The sequence below is a fragment of the Miniopterus schreibersii genome (assembly GCF_964146895.1).
Source record: "Miniopterus schreibersii genome assembly, chromosome: 3".
In the NCBI taxonomy this organism is placed as follows: domain Eukaryota; kingdom Metazoa; phylum Chordata; class Mammalia; order Chiroptera; family Miniopteridae; genus Miniopterus; species Miniopterus schreibersii.
Genome location: NC_138103.1, coordinates 92792749 through 92812972, shown reverse-complemented (window position 1 = coordinate 92812972; position 20224 = coordinate 92792749). Strand labels below are relative to the sequence as shown.

At 37.4% G+C, this 20224-nt stretch overlaps 1 pseudogene across 1 annotated transcript; it reads right to left on the bottom strand.

Annotated features, from left to right (window-relative positions):
• Nucleotides 1–7435: 7435 nt before the first annotated feature.
• Nucleotides 7436–8016, bottom strand: LOC308554808 (pre-mRNA-splicing factor SPF27 pseudogene; annotated as a pseudogene). Its single transcript has one exon. The product of its transcript is annotated as a pre-mRNA-splicing factor SPF27 pseudogene (transcript).
• Nucleotides 8017–20224: the final 12208 nt, after the last annotated feature.

Here is a 20224-nt window from a genome sequence, read left to right as displayed (position 1 = left end):
ATGTGGTTGCGGGAGGCGGCGGGTGCAGCTGTTACCTACCTGCCATCTTGTTTCTCATCTAAAGTAGGCTTTTAAACTCTGTTCAATGCAAAAAAAAGTATTTTGTATGTGAATTAACTGCTCATATTTTTTATGCACTTTCTTTTGGAATGTTTCATGGAAGTATATTCATGGGCTATTGATTTATAAGAATGACTTATATTGAGGTTTCTAACTAGCCTGTTGCTAAACTGGACCGTGCAGATATGGAGTGGACACTCTGGGCAATGGCTTTAATCCTGGCCCTATTGAAGTCACTGCTGGACTTCTTCCATGGCCGATGGAGGGAGAGGGGGAACTTAGGAACTCAGAGATTAAATTCCATGCAAATAAATGCCCCTCATTCTCCCCTGTGAGTTTCAGAAAGTTCCTTTTTTTGTGACATTGCAAGAAGCCCACATACACTGGCAACAGGTGGGACACGGAGAGCTCTCCACCTTGCCCTGGCCAGTTTTGCTCAGTGGTTAGAGTGTCAGCACTCGGACTGAAGGTCCCTGGTTTGATTCCGAGCCAAGGGCAGGTACTCGCCTGAGGGAGGCAACCAAACAATGACTCTCTCTCTCTCTTCCTTCTACTCCCTCTGAAAAGCAATGGAAAAAATACCCTCAGGTGAGGATTAAAAGAAGAGAGAAAGAGAGCCACCCACGAATAACAAAAGGAAATGAACTCATCATATAATTTATAGAAAATGTTTGTCTGTCTAAGGCTGTGTCTATCCAATTGAAAAGGAGCAGACTACATTTTCTGCTCTATTAACGCTAATACAGGGTGGGGCGAGAGTAGTTTACAGTTGTCCATATGGGAAATAATACAATAATTAATAAATAATAATACAAGAATAAACTTTTTTGTACTCACAACTGTAAACCTACTTTTGCCCCACCCTGTATTGATGTCAGTGTGGATTTCTTTATAGTCGATTTGATCATTTCTTTGGAGAAGGGCCATTTTTATAAAATAATAATAGGCAAGTGGAATCAATTGCACCGTATTGATAAGGTTTATTGTCTTCTCTGAAATCATTTAAAAAGACAGAGCTGTGAATTTCGCTCAGGAGAAAACTGACTTTGGTTACAAAAGTCCTTACGCCCTGTGACTCTCCCTCCAGAATCATTAGGAACATATTTTATGTATAGTATGTTTAGGCTATTACATATATTGGAGAAACTCCATTAAAAATGGAAAGTTTTGAAATAATAAAAGTAACAAAGAGAAAACAAACATATTAAATGATCTCAAATAAGTTATAAGAGATAATTTTGAATATTTAGGCATCTTTTTTCTCTAGACATTTAGTGCCGAGTTGTGTGATTCATTGCACATCAATGGAAATTAAAATGGCCTGATGAGATTCCATGAAAGGTAGAGAGGCAGGTAACAATCACCTGACTCATGCCTTTATGCACAGCTGATTGAATAATAAAAAGCTGGCACAGAAAAACTGAAGGAAAGACTGATGCTTGCCATGCATCTAGAGAAATGATTATCCATATTGAAGAAATGCCATATGAAGAATGATTAATTTTTACCACCACAACTTAGTGTTTTAATTATGCTTAATTTATAACTGAGAGTATATATTCTTTTAAAAATCTGTTGTAATCTCTCCCCCCACTCCCACAGATCACTTCATCTAGAATTCTCAACATAACAATTTAGAAACAATAATCATAATTTATAGAATCTCCTTGAAATTCTTGAGGGCTTCAAAGAGCTTAATAAAAATAAAATAATAGAACAAGAGAATATAGCACTTGTGGCAATGACACAAACATAGCAAAATAAGGAAAAAGAGCTACAAAATATGAGACAGTACACAAAGATCTCTATAGTCCTTTGTTTACTTTTAAGTTTTAATGAAGCTAAACACTTTAACTCATAGCTTAATAATAAAGAAAGCATATTTTTACCTCATGGGCCAGAAACATGTACTATAAGGGACTGAAGGATGCTAAGACAGGCCCAATATTGGAAGATGGGGGACTCCTCTGATGGGCAACTTTGGCTTGAGAATTCACCAACAGCCTTGCCAAACTTTCTGAAAACTGCCACACTGTCTACAACTCTTGCATCCAACTTTTCTTTCTTCACTTTCCCCTTACAAGGGTCAGACCTGCATCAGGATATATCAGCTCTGTCAGCCTCCTCCAGCTCCTTTCCAAGTTTCCTCCACAGTTGTTTTCCCTAATAAAATTTTGCACATCTAATTATTTCTGGCATTATCTGCCCCTCACAGCACCCAAGTAACACAAGTTGTATCAAGAATTATCCAAGAAAACAAGCAATGAGGAGTGGTTTAGTCATTGGTGGGCAAAGAGGATGCTGTCCTATTTGGTAGATGTGGCAATACCTCCTTGAACAAGGGGGTGTTAGTTGCTAAGGGTTTTATGGCTGGTGACAGGAAAATGTCTGGGTTGAGAAGAATGCTGAAGCAGGGGGTAAGGACTCAGGCGTTTGAATGTTTTGGGTTAGCAATGCCTACAAAGACAGTGGAGTTGGCATTGATGCCCTGCAGAGGGATAATAAGAGACTAAGGGCTTTTAATAAGCTTTGATGTCTTACAAAGAGGCCCTTATCTCCTGTAGCGAAAACAGAGATGTGCAATAGGCTAAAGATTTAGTAGAACTGCTGAGCTCCAGAGATGTTTCATTGCTCACCTAATGCTCTTTGTTATGTCAAGGCCAGGGTGCTGGTTGGGAAACCTGGGGCCCTGAAACGTGGGATGGAGGCCCCTGAGGATATTCGCTCTGCATTTGCCCATGAACCTCCTGGGCGTCAGAGGTAGACCACCCTTCTGGAGAAAGAGCCCTTTCACTTTAGGCCTTGTGGTGGACTCTGGGGTGGTGGAGTGGCACTGCTCTCCTCCACCAGCAACTACTTGGGCAACTGGTGTCTGTCAGGTGGCACTGTGCTCTGCCTACTGGCCTTGCTGATTCTGATTAAGCAGCTGATAGCTCAGCCAAGCAGGACATGAACTGAATATGCCAGCCCCACCATGTGGCCCAGCTGACAGTAGTGGAGGTGCCAATACCCTCATGGTGCTGCTTGTGGCCTCGTGCTGCTGGCCACTAGCCTGATGCTGACTTGGCTGGTCACTTCCCCTGCTTGGCTCTGCCTGCCATCCTGTCTGTGGGCATCGTGTTGGCTGCAGGGTAGGTCATTCATGGAAGATGGGGAACTACTACGATGGGCCACTTTGACTCAGTCCTTCACATTGGCCGTTGACCTTGCCAAACTTTCATAGGCCTATCTTCTTCCAATCAATCTTTACTTTTTTTCTCCTTTTTAGAAGTCATCTTGATCTGCGGGCTCTCTAAGACCCTCCTAGTTTCCTTCCTCACAGGCATTTCTGCAATAAATCTCCTGCCAATTTAATGCTGCCTTAGCATACACTTCTAAGAAAACGTGCAGGGCACACTGGTGTTGAATGGAAACAAGGTCAATTTATAAAGTTTAAGTAAACAGTATCCTAAATCTAGACTGCTTTTTAATACTAATAAGGCCATGAGTATTTCTTATTTCTGGTAAAGATGAACTGACTTTCCTTCATTCGCTAATGATAACCTGGATTTACTCTTCATCCGTCCAGCAACCTTTCAGTTCTTTTTTACGTAATATAAACAGGAAGGATTAGACAACAGGAGAATGGGAATATGTACAAGTTCCCCACAATTACTAAGAGAAGCAACTCAAAACACATGCCCATTGGCAATAGAATACTGCTGAAGAAGGGTCTGTATTAGAAAGGGAAGCAGAGAGATAGGTGAGGCAAAAATAATGAGAGTCAAGATCTCCACTTGCTTCAACATTCTGCTATGTCCCCTTTGTTTAGCCTTTTCATTGAGTTCAAATTCTAATGATTAAGGAAGTTCACAGAATGGTTTACAGGAGCATATTAGTGAAAGTATTATCACACAGGAAGCACATAGAATGCTAAATATTTTCTTGAACAGATAGATGCCTGTGATTGTATGGATTTATAAATTCATGCTTACATCACTAATGCCATCATCTGCATAAATATTTTATAGCATCTATTCCAGCAGCTTTCAGGTGATTGATGCCTCCAGAAATATTTGTTGATCTGAAATGAAAAATATCTTTGAGAAATGGGTTTGATTAGATGCAGGCAATAAAAGTAAAACTGACTTACCAGTTGAGTGTGACAAAGAAATACGTAGGGTGAGGTCTCATCAAATGAATCCTTCTCGTCTTATTTGTGGGAGAAGCACATCACTGCCTAAGCGGCTTTGCCTGTAGTGGCCTAAAAGAGCACTGTTGTCACATGGCGACGATTCAGGAAAATGCAGGTGCAGCCTGTATGTTTCAGAGTGAAACCCAGGGCTCTGAGTTTAATATGATCACAGTTTGTCATCAGGTAGGAGGCAAGTGTCTGGCCTTTGCAGATTTTTGATACCCTGAGAAAGAAGTTCCCCAGTTTTAGCTCGTTTCCCACTCCTCCCATAAGTGTTCCTCACAGTGGGGGTAAAGGAACTTAGTTACAGGGAATTTCTGTTAACTATGGGAATAAAGAGTAAAAGGGAAATGATGGCATATGGCAAAGCTAAGGGGATGAGAACCCTTTTACGAGTGTGTTCTGAAGAATCCAGTTTTGTGATGTTTTAGACAGAAAAAAGTCATTTTTATACCAAAGTAAAGGAGGGTTGTGCAAACCTTCATATCAGCTGATAAAGAAAAATATTACTTTCATAGTTCACACAAGAAGTTCAAGTATTTCATCTCAGCTTGATTTTTAAGCCATTTTCCTGCAAACTGGCAAATTTCTGCCTATAGCAAGCTGATGAAAATTCATGGGTGTTTTCATTCCTCCAGTTTAGGGAGGAATAGTAAAACTTTTGCCTTAGATCAAACTTTTGAATATTTGAGGGGAGGAAAAAAACCACACACATCACTTCTGAAATGTGAATACCGAAAGGGAAATGTGGACCATTTCTTACATTTTTAGATGCCTGGAAGTTTTCCACAAACTTCTATAACAGTCACTCTGCAGGCTTCTGCTATAAGTGTTTCAAGAACTATCTAGGGAAATATTCGATTGAGAGGGAAAGCAGGATTATCTAGCAGATAGAGCGTGGAATTTGGACTTAGACAACCATCTGAGACCTGCACCTGCCTCTTTCATGGCCTTATGGTGCAGCTCTGTATAAATGATTCAGACTCTCTTTGCTTAAATTTTTCCCTGTGGCAATAGAGGGAAATGGGCAAAGCATTAGCCCCTTCTCAGCAATCAGAGGATACTATAAAGGTAAATATGACATTGTCTGTAAAGTGCTATGACCTATAATCCCGAAAAAATTGTGCAGAGATGCCAGGCCACAGAGTTTGTTTAAACATAGAATTCAGGTGCTGAGATCCGTATAACCTGCCCCCTCATGTCTGTATTTGGTCAAGAGTTCCTATAACACAGAATTAACAATAAGTATTGCCAATCCCAATTGCCAATCCCTTCAACACACATCTTTCCTTCAACATCTGGAACATATTAACCTCTCTATCAAAAACTCAGTGAAGGGAGACAACCCATAACAGCTAGTCAACTTGCCTCTATTGATTATCTAATGTGTAGACAACATCCCACTGAGTATTAGGCCCCTGATGAAAATTTATTAGAACATAATGATTTATAAAGCATAATTGCTGTTCTCGAAACACTTGCAATCATGACTTAAAGGTGAATGTCTAAATTACAAAAAATCATATAAGATAGCCATATGACGTACAATTGATAGAAATAATGTTTCTAAGACATTTAGAGGAGGAAAAGTATGAGGATTGGGGATGACTCATTGTCATATGATTTCAATTTCTAATTAGGACAAATATATTCACAAATACAGAAGGAAAATGCAAACACAGAAATATAAAATCTACAATGATATCCTTGGCAGCTGTCATGCTAAAAAGGTGATTTGTTAATATTTCTAGCTGCAACAATTTATTTTACTGAGCTCTTGAATTTAAGCAATTTTGCTCTTTCCTACTGATTATTTCTCTTATATGCCAGCTGAAGCAAGTTGATGGCTGTTTGAAATCCAGTTCAGTCAGTGTCAGTATGGATGTGTCTTATGAAATTAATTCAGAGTGAAGGAGTGTGCTATAGTGGGAAGAAAACTGGTTGAGGAGCACAGTGATCTCACTCTGTACAACGAACAGCCACTTAACCTCTCAGGGCATCTGTTGGTTCATTTGTAAAAGAAGAGGGCTGGGCTGGATTTCATAGGCCAGTTCTAAAATTTTCTGGAAGAAAAAACTGCTGCTTAAAAGTTCTGTGTTTCCTTGTGCCGCTGAAAAACTCATCTTGCTTTTGTATTCTATCAGGATTCGTGATCATTTCTTGTCATTAAGATTAATATCTCAATTTTATAGAGCACAGATGCTGCAGGTAGAGGAGAAGCAGATGGCAATATGTTGCTCTGAAAAAACATGCTCTAACTGTAATTCTTAATTTAATTGTATTTCAACTGGACATTCCCAAACTTTATTAAATTTTTATAGTTAACTCAAGAGACCTTTGGTCTTGCCTATAAGTACTAACTTAGATGCATAGGCTGATTCTTGATAATAAAACTTGTGTGTCAGTGAGCAAGGCATCTGTGAAACAGAGTAGAGGCAGGGCATCCTTGCTGGGGGTTGTTGGCATATATCTTTATTTCAGAGCATAGTGGTAAAACAGATTTTGTAACTATGATAGTAGATATCATCAAAAAGATTAACAATGTCAAAACATTCAGTCAAGTCAAAGGAAATAGTAATATAGTTTTAAATATAATATGAAATATATCATTTTGTTTATGTGAAAAATTGGAAATACTGATTTTCTTTTAAAAGTTTTGTTTTCATGTGTCATGTGGACAGCCCATGAAAAAACTAAAATTTATTTGTGCTGCATTTTATAAATAATGTGAATGATAGTAGGATATTGAAAAAGGTTAGCTTTTTTGAATGTAGAAGAGAAAATTACATCTCAAAAAATTTTTCTAGAATTTTAAAAAATATGGTTTTAAATGGCTAATATTATAAACTGACAATAAGTAATCATTTCAAACCCAGCTATTTTAACTTATTTTGGAGTATGATCACTTATTTACATGAGGGACTTAATTGAAAGTATACAATGTATTTACTATGATCTAGATCAACACTGTTCAACAGAAATATAATGCAGGTCACATGTGTAATTTTATTCTATTTTAATTTTTTCCCACCAAGTTGTAATTATTTATTTTGCTAATGTGCAAACAGGATATAACAGCCCACTTTCTAAACACTTAACCACTGATGACTTCTGCAGGATTCTGTTGTCCTTCATCGATGGTTCAGGTGCTTGATCTTCTGTGAAAAGCCAACTATCTTCCCTTCTAACTAATTGGTCTTTTCAGAATTCTTGTTGGATGTTTTCTTTGTTGGCTTCTCTGTGTTGCTGCTTAATTCGAAAGACTTTATTTTCTAATTGCACAAGAGTCCTTTCAATCTCATGATTCTTACTGACCAAGGATACCCAATTTGACTCCATTCCTCTTTATTTTGATCCAGCTGTGAGTTGTATGTTTTTTTTGCTGCCACTTTAAATCTTGAATATGTTCCCTCAACTTCTGGAGCTCCTTCTGTGCATGTTCAATCACGTGAACGAGATTGTCATTATACGCTTTCCAGGCATTGCATCCACACTGTGACATTAGTTCCAGATTCTCAATTCACACCACTTGATGCTCTAACTGGGCCATAGAGTTGTTTACACATTCTTGCCATGCAGTAATGTCAATTTTCTGACCTGAGGAAGGGGCCAAAGTCCAGATCCTTTTATACTAAGCAATTCAATTGGTTGTCAAGCAGCCAGTCTTTCAAATCCAATTCTCATTATGTCGGTTTCCAATGCAGAATCATCTGGGCCGTTAGGGTGCTCCGGCGGTTCTTAGTGGGTCAGTATCTGCCAGTTCCCTCCTCCCCCAGCCCAGCAGCAGCTCCTCGCTCACCACGCTGAGGTTCACTGGGTTTCCGAGCCTGCGCAGGCTCAGCTCTTTGCGTTACGCCTGCCTGTGCATTTTAAATGTGGTTTGCGCACTAAGGAAAATAGAAGAGTCACAGGTAAATTTCACTTTTGTAAATTTTATTTGACACAATGCATGTATAATAGTAGTATTTCAACATAAAATTAGAGGCTATAATTTTCTAATCCTTCAAAATTCATGTATGCATAACCCATGGACACAGACAATGACAGGGTGAAGGCCTGGGGAGGGGGTGGGAGCGAGGTGGAAGGGGTCAACTGGGGGAAAAATGGGACACCTGTAATACTTTCAACAATAAAGATAAATTTTTAAAAAATCAGTGTGCATTTCACTTACAGTACAAATCAGTTTGGACTGGCTACATTTCAAGTGTGTGATGGCCACGTGTGGCTAGTGACTCCAGAATTGGCAGCCTGGATCTGGATGATAGGATGCAATAGTAGGTAACACAGGCATGGCCACTAACTTCAGAGACTTTATATTCTAGTAGGGAAAACAGAATTGTTTTCAAATTGTTAAATTTTATACTTCTTACAATTGTTAAAAAGCATCACATAAGATTAATATTGTTGAATACATGTCCTGCATTTAATGTATTTCTACTTTACAAATGTTATAGATTAATGTGTTCTCTGGATGGGTGAGATCATTCTTGGCATTTTTTAGAAAACACATTCTAAATTAACATTCTTCTGTAATCTATTAATACTCTAAAATATCTGTGCTTCCCATTTTTCCTATATCAGTATTACACTGTAAGTTTGAACTTAAAGAATCATGAGGCAGGAGCATAATAATCCTTTACTGCCATTATATATTGTTAAAATATAAAGTAGCTAGGTACAAAATAAAAAAAAAAAAGTTGTCAGAGAAAACTTTATTTAGAATGAAAGAAAATTCAATATTTTTTCCATGCACTTTCTATAGCTTTACAATTTCTTTAATTTCTGCAGACGTGTGTTTTCAAAGGCTCTCTGACAAGGGCTATATAGACCTCTGGAAATAGGCTTATTATAGAAGTAGTATGTCTCTTATGAAATCTTGCAATTATACCTAATTTATACATAAAGCTGGTGTGAAGAAAGTACTTAGGCATTAAAATAGTAAGAGTATAGAATAATTAAATATATAAAGAGAATAGTTTGTATATGACATAAACTTAGTGCTGCTTAAAGATTTACCTTAACTGATTCCATGTAGTTCAGGCTTAATTGTGAATGGAGCTGAACATAGTCATCTATTTACTGAGTTTTGAAGAATGCCAAAAAGCACAGATGAACCAGAAGTTTAATGTTCGCTCATGTAACTAAAAATATATCTTTTCTCATATTGCTTCCTAACTAAAATTGCTATAGAAGTTTAGACAGAGAAGAAGGTTTAGACTAGAAGAGTCAACTCTATGAGAACTTCCCTTAGCTAGCTGGAACTTAATGACTGGATGGAGATGGATTTTTTCTCAGGGAGAAGTAGGCAGGCCTTTCTCACCTGGAAAAGAGACGTAAATAACTTAAGAGAGCTGAAATGACAAGAGTTGTTGGGAGAATAAGGCAGATGGCTTCAGTTTGAGGAATCACAGTGCAAGTTAAGGCTAATTAATGGAGATGTAGAATCTTAAACTTGATCAATAAGTGATATGGTACCAGTGTAGTTTGAAATCAGGGAAGTGGAATAATGAAAATGGCATTTTGGGGAGGTTCATCTAACGGAAGTGACAGGAGCAGTGTAAAGCAGCTGAAGAGAAATATCAGGGAGGTTGGGTTGAGTGACCAGATCCAGTAATAGATCTGAAGGTTTAAAACAAACCTTTTTAAAATGGGACACTCATGCTTTTTTGACAGCATAGGAGATGGAACTGGTAAAAGGGCAAGGAAGAGAGGGCTGAGGGGAAAAAATGGAATAAATGCAGGATAACATTTGTTCAGGAAGCAGGCTCTAACAGGGCTCAGCGCTCCGGCTGTGGAGTGGGATGGATATAAGAAGGAAAGGCAGTTTTTCCGCTGATAGCATAATATAAGGCAGTAATATTTGGAACTGTAGAGGTGAGTTCTCTCAAGTTTCTCTGGCTAGCATAGAATATAATAGGGTTACATTTTATATTATTCTTAGACCTCAGCGCTAAAGTAAATTGAAAGTTGGTTGAAAAATTACTAACTGCACTTTGGTGATTCTTCCATCTCCTTTCGAAAAGCATACATATTTTGGTTTGAATTATTTAGGAAGTTATAAAACAAAACTGGATTTATACTTGACTTATTTTGACATATGGCTTACATTTTGAAAACTTTGCCCTAAGATGGAATTGGGTAAAATTGGGTATAGCAAAGGCAAAAATTACAAAATTCAGAGCAGTGATAGACTTTATAAATCATGTAATTACACATGTAGAAAAACAATAAATATTTATTGACTATCTATTAGGTACGAAAAATTCCAGTGTATTAGGAGCGTGGCCAATGATGGGAGAGTGGCCCAAGATGAGACTAGATAGACCTTGGTCAGAAATTTTAATTTTATTCTAAGAGCAATAAGGAGACTTTCATGGGTTTAATTCAAGTGGCATTATGATCCAGTTTACATTTTGAAACAAATTCTAACTACTATGCAGAGAATAGTGTAGAGAGGGAGGAAGAAAACATAATTAGAAAATGACAGTGTTGGACCAGGTACTCAGGCTCGGAATAAGCAAGCCGTGATAGCAGAGCATGTGTGATTTGGGATAATGCTTTATGTTGGGAGGGAGGGAGGATGTGTCATAAAGAATTACTCTCAGGTTCTAGTCTTGAGCTGTTGGGCGTTTCTTATTGAGATGCTATTTATTGAGGTAGAAAGGCTGGGGGAAGGCGGGAGGGGTTAGGCTAGAAGAAGAGTTCAGTTCTGGACACACTAACCCTGACATACCTGGGAGATAGCCACCTAGAGATGCTGAATGGGAAGTTTGTTGGGCCAAAGAAAGTCCAAGGAGGGGTGGAGAAAGGAAAGTCAGGTGAGTTGTGCAGTGACCAGAGTGTTGAACACTAATAGCACAGCTGAAGTCTCCTGATTCCCAGGCCTATGTCCTTGCAACCTCATGCCAATGCCTAGTCAGTGACACCATGGTGTCATTCAGTTAGATATAAGAGGGGGCACCTTCATGGGTCATATTGAGAATATGTGCACAAGCACCTCTGTAGCAAATAAAAGACATAGGTGGATAAAGATCAGTGACACAGTGTCAAGAGCACAGAAATAAGATCCAGTAGGCTGGAAATTTACTTTCCTTCCTGCTTATTGGTTTAATTGTGCCTCAGAAAAATGAATTCATAGACTAAGAAGACCTCTAAGATACCTATTAATTTAAAAATGTGGCAACTCCCCAGAAATTGCACTTCTGGATATAAAGCCTGCTAATATTCTTGCACATGTGCACAGGCAGATATGTATAAGGATCCGCACTAAAAACATTGTTTATTTTAAAACAGCAAACTTAAAGGAACTTAAGCATCCAGTAAAAGAAAGTAAAAAAGAAAGAAAATAGGTTATATTTATGTGACAGAATCCTATTTAGCTTTTTAAAAAAATGAACTAGATCTATGTGTATATGTAAGGATCACAAGTACAGAATGTTGAACACCAAAAAAAAGTAGGCCTTAGAATTATACTTGCAATAATTTACCTTTTGTGGTGGCACATGTATGCAAAAACCCTGAAAGTAGATGGGAAAGCTGCGGTTCTGGTTGATTGTTGGAATAGGGAAGGAAACAAGAGTAGGGATGTGCCCCATAGGCAGCTTCAAGTTAATGTTCTACATAAAATTATATTTGAACTACATATAACAGGGTTAGAAGGAGTTTGCTGTATTATATTTATATAGTTATATTAAATTAACATTATGACTCCATAAGTATGTAAAAATCAATTATTTTCACTGTATATTTTAATACCACATTATTAATTTCTTAAGATTAGATAAATCATTGTATGCCTTATACAGTACTCTTTTCCTTTTTCCTTTTTCCTTTTTAAATTTACACTTAAATTTTACTTAACACACTGTGAAGTGAGCACTTCTGTTGTGTTGGGCACTGTCACATCCATATTTACTTCAGGTAGCAACTTTGTAAAGAAGGCGCTGTAGGCCTGTTTTGAACACCTAACTTGATGTTCCCAGATGTTAAAACACCCAAAGGCCCTAGCTAGGTAAACGTGGAAACCCCGTTGTTTCACTCCGTCCTGTTCTTTCTATTACAGTGTGGCGGACACACACTTTCCAGCTGAAAACACCGCGCAGCCGCCCCTAAAACTCTCCAGCTCCTCAGAGCCGGTGTTCCGGTGAGTTCACATATCGTTTAAATGTACTGAACACAGTGCGCACACATTTTGCATTTAAATGCTGCAAAAGTTCCGGAAACACACATTAGCAACTGAAGGAAAATAAGCAACATTAGGAATTTTATCTCTTTAATGGGATTATTCTTGTTAATCATAGAAAAGCTATTTCCCATGTTATGCTCCGGTTCTTTTTTTCTGGGTATCTGTATCGCTATTACAATTTTCTTCCTCTTTTTGTAAACTTAATAGTATGTTGTTATTTTTTATGTTAAAATGGACAAAGATTTTGCTGTATTTAGAGAAGAAACAGACGTGTTTCACTAATATGGAGCGTGGCACTTCGCTGGTTCAGTTTCTAAAAGAGAAAAAAAACATAAGACAACTTCAAGGAAAAAAACTACAACAGATATATCTGACAGGAGGTTCACAAAGGTTTCTTTACAGTCATTTAAGTGTCTGCTTCTTTCTTTCTTGTCTCCTCCGCCTATTGTCCCTGTTCCTCATCTTACAGTTTTTGTTATACTTGAATGATGAGCTCCAAGCATGAAAAGCCGTTGTTTTCAAACTTTATTAATGTTTTCCAACTCATTTCCCTGTTTGCCTGCTGACAACCTGCCAAAATCACCCTCTGGTGAATTGTAAAAAGATTGGGGTAGCAGTCAGGGGACCCAAACTGTGTTGCAGATAATTAGTAGATCAGATCTTTGTCACGGCAGATATTTGGCTACCCACACATCTCTATTTTTAAGCCTCGTGTGTCACACGATGTGTATTCACTGTCTGTTTCCGTGCGAAGAGCAAGCACATCTCTGCGTTGTGTATAATAGAGCTGAGTTGAATGAGAAATCCCATTACCCTTTTGTTGTTCCGTACTGTCACTGGTTAGCACATGACATGTACATATTTGGTGAATAACGGAAGCCACCTTGGGCTTTTAAGCAGCTTTAGGAAGGAGAGTTAGCTATTTTGCTGCTTACTCAAGTAATCCCCCCACCACCCTCTTTGTTTTCCAGTAAAGGCAGGAAACAAAAATCTCCTTAGATGATCACATTTGTTTTCATGCTAATTAGTTCAGATAAATTTGATTGGCAAGAACGAGGGGTCAGGAGATTCGTTCTTGAATCTCACAACTGGAAACGCTTTTTCAGTGTAAGATAAGAAGTGATACATTGAGGGGAAAGGGAGAAATTGGTTTATGAAAATGCCAGGGTCATCCCTGGGCTTGCACCGGAGTTGACTGCAGAACAGCTGGTGGTGAATTATTATCTAGTGACGTGGTCCCTGTAAAATATTAATGATGCAGCCACTGTGTGCGTGCAGTGTGTGCGTGTGCGTGTGTGTGTGTGCGTGCATGTTACATTCAACAGACATGCTCAACACTTGGCCCGTTTCATTCTTCCCTTCCTTCTCCATGTGCAGACCTGACCTGTGTTTCAGTATCAAAGAGAATTCCTCAGTTTCTAGTGTCAGTGATCTCAAGGTATGATAGTTATGTAGTCATGATGTAATGAACTAGTGACCACCATAACATTATAACCAGAAATGATTTATTCTTAAGAGAGTAATAACACCAAACCCAGTCTTAAAGTCTGAAAACAAAGCAGGAAAGATCATAGCTCTTCCTAAAACGGTTAACTTTGGAGAAGTCACACAAACTCTAAAAGTTGTAGATTCTTTATAAGTAAAATGTGTATAAAAAGAGCTGTTTTTCCTGATAAGATTCTTATCAGGAGTAATTAAACTGATATAGGTAAACACCTTTGAAATTCTTAGGTGTTTTACAAGTGTAAGGCATTCTTAGTAATAATCCACTATTGACCCTGCTTCTTTCCTAAATCAGCATTCATTCATTTTTCAAAAATTAATATGTGCCTACTATGTTTCAAGTATGTACGCTTCTAGGTACTGGGAATAGACCAGTAGATAAAACAGGTAGATATTCTTGCCTCCATAGTTCTTAAGCTTTAGTGAATTGAAATAACAATAATAGGAAAAATTATATTGTCAATTGGTGATAAGTGCTATAAAGTAAAATAAGACAAAGATCATGCTTTAAATATAAGTTATCTGTAAAAAACCTTGGAGATGATGGTCAAAACAGCAAGTGGGGGCCAAATTGTGTAGTGAAATACTGATTTAAAGGAAATGTTCATTCTTGAATGAATGATCTTCCAGTGGCCAGTCAAGGCCATGTGTATCACCAGTGTTTCATAGAAAACTCAGTGGTTTGGCACTTAAAACTATTTTCCTAACCCCATGCTCTTATATTTGGAATGAAAATTTTAAAGCTAATGCACCCTATCTCTCCATTTCTTCAACATGCCCACAAAAATTATTATTACGTGGAATATGAAGTCTTTATTTTGTGTAAGGTCATGTGAGTGCAATGTAATAAAATTAATTTGATGACATATGTAAATTACTGCAGAAGGGTAAATCCTATCCAAAATAGCATTGTGAACTTGAAAGTTAAACAATAATGTTGGAAGAGAAAATACATTTCCAGTATGCCTCTCTTAAATAAATTAAAACAAATGTGTGAATAAATAAAATAAGTTTCTTGCAAATGAAAAAAAATAACATTGAATTAGCCTTTCTACACAAACACACAAAATGAACGTACCCTTTCTTAGCATAGATGACCTAGAAAACAGGTCTAGAGGCAAAAGCTTTTGTGCTAACATTTCATCGGGGAGGGAAATCCCTAATTCCTTAATTCTGAGGTGGGTGGATGAGGGAAAGAGGGAAGGAAGGAATCCATTACTAAACTGACCACCAGGCCATTCAACTTGTCTGAGTGCAGAGTAGATGCAATGGCTCTACAGAGGAAAGGCCTGAGGTAGGAGACTAAAGTAGTGTGCTAGAAGTGAGGAACTGTCTGGTGAGGACCTGGGATCACTTGCTATCTTATATCTGGCCTACTAAGCTGATGGAGCATAAGATAAATATGCACCCACAGGATGTTGATGGGGCTCAATAAAGTTTCCTTCACTCAAAGTCTTAACTGTCTCCGCCATGGCCTACAAAAATGTGACAGATGTCAGGCACTCTTAATTGGGGATGAGGGGAGGTGGTGTCAGTAACATCCAGTCAAAACCATGGTCCAATCAATCCAGGAGGATCATATACTTGTCTGGGACCTAGTTCTTATTGCAAGCTATTAAATTATAAAGAAGAAAACTTCCAACCATATTGAAAATCTATAAAATACAAATTAAAACACAAAGATAAGTTGTCTTTTAAAAAATCTATCAAGATGGTTAAAATAGATCAGTATACTGTACCATATTTTTGTTATACAGGAAAGGTGAATTTTCCTATAAAGCTAATGACTGTATTAGCTGATTGAACTTTTATAGAAGCATATTCTGTTATTTAAAAATACTCATTACTACAAATGACAGGAATCCTCTCTCCTAAACACAAACACACAGTCATATACACAGAAGAACAACCCTTGTGTATTAGATTATGCCCCATATTTGTCAGAAGACAGTACCCACACGATGTGGGAAAAATATACTGTAACTTAACTCAGCTGTTCTTGGTCCCCAGTCTCCTAGCAAGAGCACACAGCCACTCATAGTGCAATACAGGGAGAGTTGGGCTGTTTCAGGCTGGGAACCCCATTTCTTTAATGCATAGTCCTTTCATACCAGGTGTAGGCAAACTGCAGCTGCAGGCTAAATCTGGACCACTGTCTGTATTATAAATAAAGCTTTATTGGAACACATCCACTCTCTTTCATTTACATTTTGCCTATGGCTGCTTTCCAAAGTTGAAAAACTGTGACAGAAACCATGTGACCCATCTAAAATATTTATTATATGGTCCTTTAAAGAAAAAAATTTCCAACTTTTTTTATATTATTGGCTTGCATGAAAATTGATGCTTTATAGTCACAAATAACTATAGACCAACCAAAAATCTAATATATGTATATGATGGCAAAATATGTAAAATTCCCTTTGTTACAGCAGGTTCATCTCTACAAATTTATGCTAAAGACATTTATGAACAATTTTTCTGTAAGGTTGTTTATTCATATACAATTTATACCAGAGAAATAAGAACAATTCTAAGTATTCAAAGATTGGTAAATAAATTCTATTCCCATTATGTTGTAATTATTATAAATTATGTTCTGAGTAAAATGGCAGAATAGTTTACTATGAGTGTGTAGAAGTTTTTAGAAGATAATCACATTTTTAAAAACTATATTTATATGCAAAAGAATAATATTTTGAAATATAAATATAATTTACATCTTTTTCCATTCTTGATGACTATATTTTGATTCCTACTCCCATTTTACCATTAAGACCAAGCTACAAGGTGGTTACTTATTGCCCTAGTGAGAGAAGTATGGAAGCATCATACAAAAGTGATCAATTTCTACTTTAACTTCTAAAATAGAGTTTTAAATTTTAATTGCCAGAGCAATAGTCTACAAACCAAAGCACATTTGTATGTAAAACTAGAGGATTAAGGCAGAACATTTTTCTATGAGTCTTTGGATTGGAAGATTATGAACCACAGCCTTGAGGTCTCAGACCTGAGAAAATCACAGACTAGGGATGGATGCATAGTAGGACATAATTAAAATTGTAACACTCCATACTGGGTGAAATTAACTGCTGCAAGTACTTTTCATGTATTAACTTGTTGAATTCCTGTGAAGTAGGTTCTGTGTTATTATTGCTATTTTATAGATGAAGAAAATGAGGCACAGGGAGGTAAGGTAATTTGAACAAGGTTATACACAACTGGTAAGTAGTAGAGCTGATATTTTAATTCAGACAGTTTGGCTACAGAGAACATGCTATTCACCTCTATGCAATATGGCTTCTAGAAGATATAATCGTATTTCTCCTGCAGTAAAAATAATTTAGCCAATTGAAGACTAGGAGGAGGAAAAGAATCAGAATCAGAAAGGAGATCAAGAGAGAAAATGTAGAATTCAGTGATTGAATTCTGGTTCTGCCTCCTCCTTGGTTAGAACCAATGATATAAACTGAATATTTGTGTCTTCCCAAAATCAATATGTTGAAACCATAAAACCAAAAATTATGGTGTTGGAGATGGGACATTTGGGGAGGTAATTAGATCATGAGGATAAAGCCTTTAAGATGTGATTAATGATTTTAAAAGAAGAGACAGGAGACAGCTTACTTCCTATTTCTCTGCTCTCTGGCACATGGGGGCACAAGAAGATGGCCACTGCAAACCAAAACGGTCCCACACCAGAACCTGAACCCGCTGGCACCCTGACTTTGGAGTTCTCAGACTCCAGAGCTGTGAGAAATAAATGTATGCTGTTTAAGCCATCCAGTCTATGGTAATTTGCTCTAACAGCCCCAAATGAGTAAGACAAATACTAAGGCGATGGGTGTAGTGGTGCACACAAATCTTTTTCTACTGGAAAAAGTCTAGAGGAAAATCCAAGGAATAAACTTACTTATACCATAAGACCATATATCTCCATTTCCCTGGACAGTTCTGATTTTCATCTGTTATTGTACTACTGTAAATATCAGTAGCATTCCTCTTCTCCAAAGCATCCCAGCTTTGAAAATAAATTACATGCTCTCCCTATCTCTACATCAGTTACCACATGAAACTTCAATAGGAGGCTGACCCACAGAGTACCCTCCTCCAACAAGGGGCGGGGTAGGATGTAAAAAGAGTGGCAGCCGGAGAAACTACCATGTGTTGTCTGTGACAGGAGAACATCAGCAGCAGATCAGAAACAGACACTCACACACAACTACCATGTCGGTTGAGACATCTCAGCTAAGGGCCAAGTCTGTGTGCACACTGCGGCCTTCCCACCACACCATCTGTCTTAGTTCTCTTGGGATGCTGTAGCAAAATACTAGAGATTTAGTGGTTTAGAAACAACAAATGTATTTCTCACAGTTCCAGAGTCTGGAAGTCTAAGATCAGGGTCCAGGGTTGGTGTGGTGAGGGCCATCTTCTAGGTTGCAGACTTCTAGTTTTATTCTCACCTGCTGGTAGGGGCTAGGGAACCCTACAGGATATCTTTTTCAAGGACTCCATTCTCATGACTACTCACCTCCCAGGGCCCCACCTCCTAGTACCATCACATTGGGGATTAGGTTTCAACATATAAATGCTGTGGGGGGACCTATTCAACCCATAGCATCATCATATCATGGAAAGAAAGAAAACAGAAAGAGGAAGAGCTGGAAACTTTGAAATAATGATAGTGAGCTAATGCTGAAGTGACTGAGTTAAATGAGAAGTGTTCTGATCATCTTAAAATGGAAAACTCATATTTATTTTCCACTACAAATGTGAGAAGAGTGACTTGTGAGTGAGTCAAGTTATACAGAAATAAAATCAAATGTCTCCCTCTTCAAGTAGTAACATTCTATTTTAAACTACATGTATTTTACAAACACATAAATAAACAGAGTGTATATCCACCCTACTGTTAAGAGTAGTAATCTTAGGTAGAGAACTTATAGATGACTTCTTTCTTTAATTTTTATATATTCTCTAAATATTCTCACATGAACATGCATCAGCTTTGCAATAAAAAGGGAATTTTGTTTTAGAACAGATGCATTTATGCTTCCACCATTCTGTGCTGGCTGAAGCTAGTTAATCTGAAAACTATTCCACCTTGAAGTGTTAATGAGCTAATAAGTCATTTCAGGGTGAGTTACTTTTCAAAACTGCTGAAATCACACCTCTCACTGCACTTGTACTCTATCTACTGGTAGGGAGGACTTCAACATATTAGGTTATAGCCGCTGTAACCTAATGTAAGAAAGCATAATAAAATATGCTTGCTGGCTACTCAAATTCTTATAAACATCTAATTAATAGAAATAGTCTCATTTTAATAAGTTGGTAAGTACCCTTTGAGTCCACTTGTTTCTGTATGTGAGGCCTTGACAGGACATGGCTTAGTCTTTCATAAAGTAGCAATAAAGTTCAAATTTACATTCATTTATTCTCAGAAACTTTGCCAGATGTTAGTGCACAGTTTTAAATCTACTCAATTAATTGGAATTTTAAAAAGTGAAATAAAAAATAGGCTGGAAAATCAATAGATGATAAGCTTGCAATTAACTGTGATTATAACATCATATTAATGTTCCCAAGTCCTGTATGTAAAGATTGTATTTAACCATAATGTTAGAAAATTCATATAGAATGCTGGCTGTGCAAAACACTAATTGATGTGAATTTTAGAAATGATTGAATTAGAATTTTGGAATGATTGACTTACACAGAGGTGTCTATACGGGCATGCATGTGAACACACAAAGACGCACACACACCACCACCGGCACCACCTTTACCACCACCACCACCACACACAGAGGAATGGAAAAAGGAGAAGTAACTTGATCTTGACTTTTTCCATTGCACCTACATTTACATATTTTCCAAGAATTATCAGAAAAATTTTGTTTACTCTTCTTCCTGTTTCTCTCTTAAATATTTTTACAGAAAAAATGTAACTCTTATTAAACTTCTCAAGTAATTATTGGCTGTTAAAGGAGGCAATTTTATGATTAGCACATACAAAATAAGATGCAAAAGATTAGAAAAGATTCAGTAAATGATAGCTAATTAAAATTATTAAAAATTGCTGGGTTTAAAACATCAACTGGTTAAGAAATGAGACATCCTTAAGAAATAACAAATCTGGTATATTGGTTAAAATGTTTTGTGTTACAGATATCAAAAACTCAATCTGGCTGTGATGTTAATTTCATGTCAACTTGACAGAGCCTAGGGCCACTCATTTATTTGGTTCAACATTAATTTTGGCGTCTCTGTGAGAGTGTTTCTGGATGAGGGTAACACTT